Raw genomic sequence first — 13,897 nt, 5'->3', positions numbered from 1 at the left:
TATTTTGCCATGCACCAACCCATAGACATGAAGGTCAAATTTATCATAGGGAAGCTTTGTTTCCCTTACAACTGTCTCAAATATTTGTGTTGATGTTCCTGGCTCCATAAAGCTTGAAAATTCCATGATGTTGAAGCAACAATGAAGTCAGCCCTCTGTATCCACAGATTCTGTATCCATTGATTCAAGTTTGAAAATATTAAAAAAAAAAAAAGAAATTCTAAAATTAAACTTTGATTTTGCCATTTTAAATAAGGGACACCATTTTTCTACCCCACTGTATATAATAAAACTTGAGCATCCACAGATTTTGATGTCCACGAGGAGTCCTGGACTCAATCCCCAATGGATACGAAGGGTCCAGTTTATCTCATGACTTGTTTTATATCTTGTTATTAATACTTGCTTTACATCTTGGCTGTTTCTAGGGCATATGCAACAAACTAACACAGCTCTGCCAGGGTGATCACCTCTATACCTGCTTCTGATTTCAGAATAGTAAACTGGCCTTTTTGCCTTTGGACCATAATATACTTGCTTATTTTGGCAGTGCAGTGACCTGTATAATTTAAGCTAAAATATGTTCATTTTGAATATTACTTTGGAGTCAATTATAAGCATGCATGGAATTAAAAGCTTTTAATCATTGGGAATTTGTGGGGAAATGTGGAAGAAAGTAACAGACTGCGAGAGTGCAAGCTTTACTGGGCTGTGGTCTTCCATTTGTTTGTGTGTTTTTGGAAACTATAGTTCATCCCAATCAATGATGCATTATGCAGTCATTGTTCTCTGGGGCCAAAAGCTGCTTTAAGCTTTCAGACAAAATATTTGGCACACAAGTTGTTTTCTGTCTAGCTCATCTACATTTGTTCATGCGTGTGTTGCATCATGACCTGTGGTGTGACTTCTTTTTGTGTGTGTGATGTTCTTAATCTCTATTTTGTTTTGTTTTGTTTTAAAATGTGTATTTTATTAATCTATATTGTGACACATATACCCAGTATGCAGTACATTACATGCTGTAATTGACATATGTATGGTACATTTTGTTCCCTCCTTCATATGGTAAATATCCATGAAAGCATTTCTTGTCTTTGCATTAGAGAGATTTCCACTAGCTATGTTTAGTTGTTATAAGTGAACCTCTCAGTAAAGATTCTTTCCTACTGTTAAAAAACAAACACTTGGCAGATAAAGAAAATAATTTTGGTTTTTAGGTCACTGTTAACAAAGAACTCATTCTTTGATTTTTAAGATTGTATCTAGAAAGGAAAATGCTCCTACTCCATGGCAGTGTGCATTGTATCCTATTCCAACAATGGATGTGGCTATTACATCATCCCTGTGAACTTTCCAAGGTACACAACTGGCCATTGCCCAGGACAGAATTCTAGATTTCATGTACAGTATTCACTGTTTAATCTAGCAAGGCAGCTCTTATATCTTTAAGTGCATGTAGTAATCACTCTAAATTAGTACTGAAAAACTGGAAGATGTCATCAGCATGAACATTCTGTCGATCCAAACTGAAATTCATTATTATCATGCATGGACACCAGAACTGTTTTTAAGGTAAGAAGGGGCTGAATATTGGTAGGAAAATTGTTGTTAATCTTGCCTGCTTGTACATACTTGCAGGGGAAGGGCAAATTACTTTTCCTATCTATTTTCACCACACAGCCTTAAATAGTAAGATTCTTAGGGCATGTTCACACTGGACCTTATCACATGACGGTTTTTGCAGCTCCAATCCGAAGCCACTCCAGGCCCAACTATGCAAATTCACGTTATAATGTGATAGGTTATCACACATGATTGCTTTCTATGGAGAGTCATTCTGAGCCCGATCCCAAGTCAATCCAAAGTCACTCCTGATGTAGGTGAATCCGGTGAACTAGCGAATTCAAAAATCTTTTTCCAAGGTCAATCTGAATCTAATTCAAATTGGTCTTGGTGTGGAATGCAACTTTGCTTCGGTCCTCCCGCCACATTTCCCATGATGCGGCGCTGCAATTTTGCTCCATTTGCTTCTGGTACTCCTTCAAGAATGGAGGACACATTCAGATGTTTCAGGGAGGGATGCAGGAGAACACATTTGGAGGGAGCAGGGGGCATGTAGGGAAGGCTGACACATTCAGAGGAAGCAGGGGACATGTAGGGAAGGCTGACACATTCGGAGGGAGCAGGAGGCATTTAGGAATGGGTGACACGGAGGGATGAAGGGATGACTGGCACACAGGACACATTTGGATGTGGCTGTATGTATACTCGAGACCACACATGGCTAAATTGTTGAAATAGAGTAAAAAATGAATAAAATAGAAGGGAAGAAGAAACATGAAGCTATCATTCACGTGAGGCTAGCATTCAAGTGAAACTGGCACCAGGAAGTGGCCCTCTTCTTCACCCCGGAAGTGCAAAGGTTCTCAATGCATTCAGAGCCCCACTGAGCATGCGTAAGGGTGCCAATTCAAATAGTTGAATCCCTCTGGTGTGATAATTTATTTTGCACTCACTCCACTTTGCCTCAGGAATGACCACAATTTTGCTCTTCACGTGAGATAATTAATCACGTGAATTGGCTTGGATTTGAATTAACTCTGCTTCCCCTTCCCTTCGGAATGGCTTTGGATTGGAGTTCCAATTTCATATGTGATAAGGGCCACTGTGAAAATAATCCAGGATGAATCAGGTTAAATCTTTGTTGTTCACATGCATCCCGAATGCACCCAGTTAAGTTTGATGGGGGTATCAACCCCCCCCACACACTTAATCTGGGATAATTGATATCAGGGTTTTCCCCAAGTTTTTAAAAAAGATCCACATCATTGTTAGTGTAAATAATCAATGCGAATAGACCCAAATAGACTTGGGATAAAACACTGTGTACCCAAAAAAGAGGTTCCAAATATATTTGCATCATCAACTCTGTGTTTATTTGAATGCTTGCACATGTGAACAACCAAACTTGCAGAGATGTACATCGATGCAGTTCCATAGTGTGAATAGCAAACCTGGAATGCATGAGATGATTTGCATTGTCATGCTAAAAAAATTCCACATCTGAATGACTCCTTAGAGGCACAATGCCTACTTAGAAGCGCCCTCATTGTGTTCATGAGAGAAGTTTATTGTGTAACTTCCTCCCAAATAAGTGTGCATAGGATAGACAGCCTTTATTATTCCTACTAAGTCACCATATTAATATTTCTTAGTGCTTCCTCATTTAGTACACTCCTTATTTAAAAAGCCTGAGGAGCCTGAGGTAGTCCAATGTAGCTGAGGTGATTTTTTTTTTTTTGGGGGGGGGGGTCAGACCTCACGGCCTAGGCTTAAACCAGGGTCCATGTAATTGTGATTTTGCAATGATTTTGCAATGAAAACATATGATTTCAAAGAGGTTATTCTGTAGTATAATAGGTAATAATTTCCTCATGTTTTGGGAAAAAATAGAAAGGTGGTGCAAAAACATATATGGGAATAGATTCAGTATTAGAATCCTAGAATCACAAGACTAGGCAGGGGCAGTCCAGGTCATGACACAGAAGCATAGCACATATGTATGTCAAATGGGGGGGGGGTATGAACAATCTAGATGCCTTAAATGAATTGCCAATTCAAACTCTACAGCAGAAGGTACTCTGTTGACACTTGGTCTGTAGCCAAACTAGCAGGTGAAAATACTTTCCTGTTCTCAGACATGGCAGTTAGTATGACAACCAAATGTGACCAAGTGACTGGCTAACAAAATCAACAACTATGGTAATTTCTAGAGCCACCAGAATAAAAGGACCTCAGGTTGCAGGGCTGGGAATGGCTGCACTCTTAGGCCATGAAAAATCCCTGCTAGTTGAGTAGAGCATTTTCTCTGGCAAGAGAAGGCAACTCCATATATCTATGCATTCACAGTAACAGAAGAAACTCCATGGTGTCAGATGAAAATGGAGATCAGAGAGGTTTTGTTTGCACTTGAAGAACTCAAAGTCTGGAAAAGAATGTGCAACAGTTAGAGACAAGTTTTGCTTGTTACAGTTACCTAGAGAAAAGAGACAGTGAAGAAACCATCGGAGCAATTGGACAGGAGGCATTCACTGCCAGAGCAAGTCATACTCGTGAGTGAGGCAACTGCCTCAGGCAGCAGATACTAAGGGACAGAAACCACAGCCTTTGACTCTTCTTCCTAGAATCATAGAATCGTAGAGTTGGAAGAGACTGCAAGGGCCATCCAGTCCAACCTCCTGCCATGCAAGAAATCTAAATCAAAGCATCCCCAACAGATGGCCATCCAACCTCTGTTTGAAGACTTCTAAGGAAGGAGACTTCACTACACTCCGAGGGAGTTTGTTCCACTGTCGAACAGCCCTTACTGTCAGGAAGTTCTTCCTAATGTTGAGGTGGAATCTCTTTTCTTGCAGCTTGCATCCATTATTCTGGGTCCTAGTCTCTGGAGCAGCAGAAAATGAGCTTGCTCCCTCCTCAATATGACATCTCTTCAAATATGTAAACAGGGCTATCATATCACCTCTTAACCTTCTCTTCTCCAGGCTAAACATCCTCAGCTCCCTAAGTCGTTCCTCATAGGACATGGTTTCCAGACTCTTCACCATTTTAGTCGCCCTCCTTTGAACACGTTCCAGTTTCTCAATGTCCTTTTTGAACTGTGGCGCCCAGAACTGGACACAATATTCCAGGTGAGGCCTGACCAAAGAAGAATAAAGTGGCACTATTACTTCCCTTGATCTTCTAGACACTATACTTCTATTGATGCAGCCTAAAATCGCATTGGCCTTGTTAGCTGCCGCATCGCACTGTTGACTCATGTTCAACTTGTGATCTTGGACTCCTAGATCTCTTTCACACGTAGTCTCGTTGAGCCAGGTGTCCCCCATCCTATATCTGTGCATTTCATTTTTCCGCCTTAAGTGCGGAAATTTCTCTGGGTTGATTTTCATTTTGTTAGCTTTGGCCCAGTTTTCTAGTCTGTTCAAGTCATTTTGAATCTTGATCCTGTCCTCTAGCATACTAGCTACTCCTCCTAATTTGGTGTCATCTGCAAATTTGATAAGTATGCCTCCAATTTTGTTCTCCAAGTCATTGATAAAGATGTTGAATAGCACTGGACCCAGACAGAGCCCTGTGGGACCCCACTGGTCACTTCTCTCCAGGATGAAAAGGGGCCTTTGTTGAGCACCCTTTGGGTTTGGCTGGTCAACCAATTACAAATCCATGCAACAGTTACCTTGTCTAGCCCACATTTCACTAGTTTGTTTTCAAGAATATCATGGGGAACCCTGTCAAAACCCTTACTGAAATCAAGATATACTATATCCACAGCATTCCCTTCATCTACCAAGCTGGTAATTTTATCAAAAAAAGAGATCAGGTTTGTCTGGCATGACTTCTTTCTCTGAAACCCATGCTGACTTTTTGTGATTATGGAATTGCCTTCTAGATGTTCACAGACTCTCTGTTTAATGATCTGCTCTAGAATCTTTCCTGGTATTGATGTCAGACTGACTGGACGATAATTGTTTGGATCCTCTTTTTTCCCCTTTTTGAAGATGGGGACAACGTTTGCCCTCCTCCAGTCTGCTGGCACTTCTCCTGTTCTCCAGGAGTTCTCAAAGATTATTGCCAATGGTTCCGCTATTATATTTGCCAGTTCTTTTGATACCCTTGGATGGAGTTCATCTGGTCCTGGAGACTTATATTTGTTTAGGTTAAACAGGTATTCCTGCACTATCTTTTTTCTTATTCTGTGCTGAAATTCCCCTATTCTGTCCTCTGCTCCATTATCCTCAGGTTGAGCACCCTTTTCCTTTTCTGAGAACACTGAGGCAAAGAAGGTGTTGAGTAATTCTGCCCTTTTTCAGTCCCCTGTTAGCATTTTGTCATCTTCTCCACGCAGTGGCCCTACCGTTTCCTTCTTCTTCCTTTTGCTGCAGACATACCCAAAAAAACCCTTTTTGTTGTTCTTAACCTCCCTAGCCAGCCTGAGTTCATTCTGTGCTTTAGCTTCATCACAGGTAGCCAAATGTATTTGGGCTGCCCTGAATAGTTGCATACACTCCAGATGATTTCATTAATTATCTCTTCAGTTTGTTTGTGGAGCAACACCAGAGTTGTAGTGGGAATAACAAAAGTTGTGTAAACATCCAGGTGCACACGCTGAGGAACTACATCACTGTCAGGTCTCTTATCCACATGTAATGAACATGCATGGATATGGTAGGACTCAGTTTGCTCATATTTTGCATTTCTGCTGAGGGAAAGACCTATAGCAAATGCAGTTGCTGTGAAACTGCACAGTTCCAGGTGGGAGTAAATTGCATTCCTGGAGCAAAGCATAAAGTACCAAATCTATGCCAACATTTTTGATCTGGCTGTGACCCTTTTAACTCATTCCATTTCTTGGCTGTTTTTCTTTCAAGCTCTAGAATGCTTAGCCATAATAATGACCCCCTTTGTTGAAAGAATTCGTCCCAGTAACCCTTGGCACATCTTGACTGAAGCAAAGCCTCACGTTCTTTCATTACACATTCATAAACTGAAAGATCCTTCCAATTTCCCTTCACTCCACCCCACGATTTCCTGCTTCACAATGATTTTCATAATCCTTGTTTGGTATTGTTAGAAGCAAAAAGCAACAGATAGTCTTTTTGTTTTTCATTCCTGCTAAATTTTTTAGCACATCTATTTGCAACTCGGAGCCCTCCACTCCAGATGTAGTCCACTACAAGTTCCACCAATCCACACAGGACAGCTATGCTGGCTAGGGATGATGGTAATTATAGTTTAACACATGCAGGGAGCACTTGCTTCAGCAGAGCTGAGTGAAAAAGCATTTATATGGGAAGATAGAAAGAGGTGAGAGAAACTATATGAAAAGAATCTGTGACCTTAAGACAAGCAAAATACAGAAAACAGGAACAAAAGATCAAAGGCAGCAAAGAAGTGTCCTACATTTTTATTTCCCCAGGTGGTAGGAAGGAAGTTCTGCCAACCTTTTATAAGATTATTTTTTCCATTAGAAGAGATTACTGAAGATTTATGCAGCTAAATTGTAAATCTATGCTTGTAAATCTATGCCTGTATAAACAATTTACCTAAAGTATCCAGTGGCATGAAGGTGTAGTGATGGAAAAGGTTTCATCTGTTGGGATCTTCCTGCCATGCAACCAGTGTAGCTATAGAATAAAAAGGTAACAACCCTGTAACTTTCTTAGTTATTGCTGATAGCCCTTTTCAGAGCACTTGACTATTGAATAAACAGAAGAACACTACAGTTTTAAAAGTTATGGAAAGGTGGGAAAGTGTAGTTACAGGAGATGGAGAGGTTATCGACACTGAAAATAATCCAGGATGAATCCAGATTGAATCTCCATTGTTCACACACATCCCAAATGCACTCGATTAAATGGTGTGTGTGTGTGTGGGTGCGTGTGCACCAACCCCCCACTTAATCCAGGATAATCGATATCGGGTTCCCCCCCCCCCGTGTTTTCTAAAAAGATCAGCTATGTCGGTAGTGTGAATAGCCAATGTGAATAGAGCTGAATAGACCCAGGATAAAACTCTGCATGCCTTGAATGGGTTCCAAATGCATTTGCATTGATCTTTATTCAAATGCTTGCACATGTGAGCAACCTAACTCGCATAGATCGCATCGATGAAGTTCCATAGTGTGAATAACAAACTTGGAATGTGTGAGAAAGATGATTTGCACCGTTGCACTAAAAAAAAAACCACATCTGCGTGACCCTTTCCTTTTCTCCTTATCAGCATTCATTATGTCATGCTTAGGGCACTCTCCTCACATATCTTCTCAATTTCCTGGCAAAAATCCTTAATTTTTCCAATTCCATTTTTGGCATGGTGAAGTTCTCCAGTCAATTAGCAATCCAAGACCTTTAATCTGTATACATTTTGATAGAAATCTTTTCAGACTATAGTGTACTTAATGGTTCATTTCTGATCCTTCTTCTCAGCCAGCACTTGAAAAAGGCAATTCTGATTCCTGCTTTTGCACATGGGAAACTGAAGCTGAGGCCTAATGGTTTTTCCCAGGGCCACCCAATGAGTCCATAGATGAGCTGGAATCTGAACTAGGTATCTGAGTTCCAAGTGTAACACCCTGTCCTCTGGCCCCAACATTTCTCCACTTGTTTTTCTTTCCTGATTGTCCTAACGGGAATAAAGTTAGCAAATGAAAAATGGGGAATGAGAAGAGAAGGGATACGAGAGAGAAAAAATAGTTGTTACATTTTATTAGTTTAATAGCAGTTTTTAATGCTGTAAAAGCACCTTCAAATCCCAAACCACAGGTACATTTAAAATATAACCACAGTATTTTGTGGCTGCACCTCTACTTCAGGATTATTCATTCCCATAAATGTATGAGAAAGAGTTTGTTATATTCCATGTTAAATAAATTTGTTAAAAAAAACACAGGAGATCAGTCACAATTGGGTCACCATAGATTGGATAAAAATTAGTTCTCTGGCTTCTTTCATTTCATGGTACTGCCCTTCCAAAATAAGATAGACTTCTGTTATCTAGAAGATGCATAATCTATATTGGGTGAGGAATTAAAATTGGGTGCTCCCTTTGACACCCTTCTATGATCTGGAGGAGGTGAAAGTTTTGCCTCTTGGCATCAGTTAAGTCTACAGTGGAAACACTGGGTGGAGCCTTTCCAACCAGAAATTCACCTTGGACTGAGCTTTGCTCCTCCATTGCATGGAGAAGGAGAAGGAGGAAGAGAAAAGCATCATTAGTCCAAATCTGCAACTTCCCCTCTACTGTGGACACTGGAAGATTTAAATTAACACTCTTATAGTTTTGAGAACTCAGTTGTCTCCTAGAGCTTTATAGCTCTTCCGTCAAGTTGTTCAGAGCAGCATAAAGACTCTCCCTTTTACTTCTGTGATCCTCACAAGAATCCTTTGTATAGTACTGGATAGAGACATGGTGGCCCAGTCTGACCCAGCTGGTTTAATGGCCTAGGAGACATCTGAAGCCACATCTCCCTTGTCTATCTATTATTCTGTATTGATCTGGTTTAAATATTATATTAATGGTGTAGGATTATGTGAATAATCCTCAAGTGTATGTGCTCTTTCTTCACTTCTGAAGTTGGCTTACTTTCCTAGACTATAATTAAGACCAAAGGTACAGCATAGTAGATGGAGTGCCAGTAGCAAAAAATAAAAATGCACCTCTAAACTGGAGCAAACTAAGCTGGAGCAAAGAGTATATTCACAACTGAATTAAATATAAGTGAACAACTTCTTACATTTTATTTCCTGGAGTAACTACATGGCTGGAAGGAGGAGGTGCCTGTCTGCATGAATGTCCCCCTCAATACCACCTGAACTGAGAACAGCCACAACTTGATAAAATGCAGGCTTGTGACTAACATTGTCATAATTTTTTTCCTTCTGTGTGATTTTTCACATCTTTGCCTGATGAAGAAACCAATGGAGCTTTGAAAGCTTGAAGTATGTATTTTGTGCATTTTGGTTGGCCCAATATGGATATCGCTGTTTTGTGGATTTTGTGGATGTTCTTGTACTTCAGATTTCAGTTGTTGTCAAGATTTCTGTTTTCAGAAATAAGCAACACCCCCCCCCCCCATTAGTTCAACATTTTCAAGAAATTTCACATCTCTACATTGGGCTGGGCAAGACTTTTCATTTAAATCCTACAGTGATGCTGCCTCAATTCAGAACTTGAATTAATTTGAAAATTTTAAATGTTAGAAATTAGAAAGTAACTCATTGGTACCAATACTAATATTTTAAACAATTTAATTGGTTGACGTATCACTAACTAATTATTGTGCAAAGTGGTTTTATAGAACCTTTGAGATTAACTAAAAGAGAGAAGTTGGTAGCATAAGCTTTCATGGTGGTCACTTCAGGCATCTGAGGAAGTATACTCAAGTCTTTCTGGCAGTCCATGGTATCTGTAAAACTCTCTTCCAGCACAATATTTCAAATGACTTGATTTCTTTTCTTATCAGCTTTCTTCACTGTCCAGCTCTCACATCCATACACAGAAATTAGGAGTACTATGGTTTAGATTATCCTGACTTTGGTATTCAGTAAAATATTTTTGCATTCAGGGATCTTATCCAACCTCCCCATTACCATTGTCAGGTACGCTGTCAATATTTTGGTTTCTAGGGATGAAATACTTGAGCTATTCAAGTAACTTAATGAGGGGGTAGTGAGCAAACAGCAGAGTTCCTCAGTTCTCTCCTAAGCTTTGTCAGGGCACACATTTCTGAGTTGCACGTACACATTCTTTGGCCATCGGCCATTAATTTCCCACCGTGCATGACCTTGACAGCAAAGTGCTTACTGTACTACCTGCTTATTGGCTATGGAGTAAATCATAAGGAAAGCTTTATTTTTAGCATATTTTCTCCCTGTTTACAGCTTGCACTCTTGAGCTCTGGGTCATTGATTTCCCAACAGCTCAACGGCCAAACAAGAAAAGTTCCCTCCATTCCTTTTGATCACCATAGTGCCTACCAAATGTTGATAATGTTCTGGGCTTCAGAAAGTTTTTACACAGCATACCTCTTTAAGGATGGTCAGTGTTTGGTATTTCAAAAGCTTGCAAAGGATGCTCTGCATTTGGTAATAGACAAGTTTTCCCATCTGGATGCCCAAAGGGTGGGTGTTTGATTTCATGTTGATTTGGAAAACTCATAATCTCACAAATGTTGTCAGGTGTGGGCAATCTCCCCAGAAGAAGTAGCATGAAGCAGCTGCATGAGTCAGCTATTCCTGCTGTAATAGTGACAAGGCAGGTAGATAGGTGGGCTCTCTTCCCAAGGAACAGTTTTGCCATGGACTATAAGTAGAGTGAGAACCTGCCAAAACCGCAAGACTAAGTGGCAAGTCATATGCCAGGCCCCCGTCTTTTTCGCCTCCTTCCTTTTGCTATCTTCTAGATCAGTGGTTTCCAAACTTTGGTCCTTCAGATGATGTTGACTTTAGTTCCCATAATTCCTGACTTTTGGCACCTTGGCTGGGGTTTATGGGAACTAATGTTCAAAACAAATGGAGAGGGAAAGATGAATTTGTTGTTAACTGGCTTCAAGTCAATCCCAGCTCATAATGATCCTGTGGGAAACATCTCCAAGCCCACTATCCTCCTCTGCTCTGCTTAGGTCCTGTAAATACATACCCATGACCTCCCTAATAAAGTCTATCCATCTAGTGTGTTGTTTTCTTCTCTTTCTGCTTTCCTCCACCTTTCCTAACATTATTGTCTTTTCTAATGAGCCATGACTTTTCATGCAGTGTCCCAAGTATGATAGCCTCAGTTCGATCATCTTAGCTTCCAGGGAGATCTGTTCAAGGTTTGTCTTTTTGGTTGGCCACAGTATCCTCTGTTCTGTTCTCCAGCACCACATCTCAAATGAATTCATTTTCATCTTAGCCACTTTTTTCATAATAATAATAATAATAAAATTTTTATTTATATGCCGCCCTTCCTTCGATCAGGGTGGCTCACAACAAGTTAAAATACAATCAACAGTGCACATAAAATAAAATACCCATTAAAACAAACCAACAGTAAAAAGCCCCATAGCCCATGATTAATAAAGAAGAAATTATCCGAATGATTAACTAGTGCAATATAGCTAAAGCACTTTAAAATGTTGACTATAACTCCTGAATAACATTAAAAAGGTCTCAGTGAAAGTTGGTGAAGCTCCTGCATCTAGATGTAACACATGAACAGTGGGAGGGAGACGAGGAAGTGCACAACGGTAGGAGGAGTGAAGGAAACTCAGGATATTTCAAGAAAGAGTTTTAATGCAACATTATGCATATTAACATAAAATCAAAACAAAAAGAATGGAAAAGTCTTGGTACTTCCAAGGATTGCCCCACACTCACGTTTTCTGGATAAGCCCTGAATAAGGTTTACCACTTTCTTTTCCTCCCCTCCCAAGTGCTTCATTTTTATGCACCTATATATAATGATCGATACATAAAGCTATTGGTTAGTTAAGCATTTCACTCAGTTACACTTACCAAAATCCCTAAATTTCTCCATACATTCAGTGGAAGAACTTGAAACTGAGAACATTTGAATGTTCTCTGCCATACTTAGCTAAAACACATTTTAGTGTTATGTCCAAATCAGGCCACTGAGGCAATTCTTGTCTGCACTGATTACTATCATCACGTTTTCTTTTGTACTGTGTTTATTTTTTTCCTCTCATTTTCAGATTTGCCAAGTCTGTTAAATTCAGTACGTGTCTGTTAGTTCAGTCTGCTATGATAATAATTTAACTTGGCATGGGAATTGTTTTTCATGCTGGGTAAAAGAACGCAGGGAATGAACAAATCAACTTAGCCCATTAGGATTTATTTATTTTTTTACAAATCACTAAATGACTTTGAGATACTTAGGTGTTGTATTGTGCTGAACATGTGTTCATGACCCTGGGATAAACTAGTATTAGCACCTCAAGATAACTGGCATTTTTCCACATGTTGGTGTAGCAGTAGTTTTTCCTGGCCGCTCCTAACAAAATATGTCTGTTGACCTAATGACAAACAATTATCTTTACATAATTATATAAATGGATAGATCATTCAGGAGGATGTTATTAATCTTTATTGTTTATATCCGTCTGAAAAAACAGGGTCACATCATGCTATTCTTTTTCAGCCATTGTGAATTTTTTCCTAAGACTAATTGTTGTGTGAGTGTGCATATTGCAGGGTTGTTAGTTAACTCTTCCCTCTCCCCAAAGGCATTGCATGTGAATAAGACCTCTTTTTTCTGACACTAAGGCGCGTTACAGACGTGCCGAAGGGGCGTGTTAGGGTTGAGAAGGGGTGTCCCTTCCAGACGCCCCTCAACTCTAATACGGACTGAGTCCGTACCAAATGGCGGCGCCAATCCACACGGGGGCCACCATTTTGACGTTGCAGACGCATAGCGTCTGGACATCACGTGGCAGAAGTGATGCCGCGAGTGTGTGACTAGTGCCTCATGGCGCCACTTTCAGGGCCCATTTCGGCACTTCTTTCTTGTTGCGCTCGGGAATTGCGCAATTTGGCCACTGCGATTCCCGAACATAGCAACTGGCGGCAGCGGCAGAGCACCCTTCTTGGGTGCTCTGTAATGCGCCAAACTGATTGGAGGAGGCTGCCATTTTGACAGGTAGCTAGAAAGGGAAAGGCCAAACCTTCCCTTCACTAAATCTTGATATTCCTCAAATACAACACCAATCATTCGCTAGGGTGTGGTAACTCATGGTGTCACCACCACCCCAGTTAATCTTTTCCCGTACCACACCATACAGAATCCTTAGTGATGCCCCATGCCCCATCGCATACACTGCTTCAGTCTGTGCATGAACATGCCACTCCACACACCCCTGCACACAGTGCTCTGGTCTGTGCACATGCACCGCTCTGGTCTGTGCATGGTGCTTTGGTCCGCATACGTTCACACTGCTCCTGTCTGTGCACACAAACTCTGTCCCCCATACCCCCCGCCCTCAGAAATCCCACTGGAAATCCCATCCCAGAAGTCCTGCCCCCCAGAAGTCACGCGTACACACACACACACACACACACACACACACACACAAACCCCACATCTGGTGACACCTGGTACAGGAATGCCACTGTTTTGGGGGAGCAGTGATATCGCCTGGTATGGCCTGCACCTCCCTCCTGCACTCATCCATTCTGTGGAAACAATTAACTTTAGAGAAAATGTTCATTTTATGCAAACGAGATTTGGAAGAATTAATTAGGTCCTAAAATACTTCTAGTCCTATAGATTTAGCTCATCAAAGAGTGTCCTGTTTTCTTAGGGTACTTGTCAGAACATACACCTGAGAACCTGGGCATTT

General features: G+C 40.7%; 1 protein-coding gene across 1 annotated transcript in view; it reads left to right on the top strand.

The window, feature by feature from the left end:
- Nucleotides 1–13,897, top strand: part of FBLN5 (fibulin 5) — a 73,016-nt gene that overhangs the window by 13,891 nt on the left and 45,228 nt on the right. The window lies entirely within an intron of this gene.

This window comes from Sceloporus undulatus, chromosome 1, assembly GCF_019175285.1.
Source record: "Sceloporus undulatus isolate JIND9_A2432 ecotype Alabama chromosome 1, SceUnd_v1.1, whole genome shotgun sequence".
NCBI lineage: Eukaryota > Metazoa > Chordata > Lepidosauria > Squamata > Phrynosomatidae > Sceloporus > Sceloporus undulatus.
The sequence above is the reverse complement of the archived record's forward strand: the minus strand, read 5'-3'. Positions and strand labels throughout refer to the sequence as shown.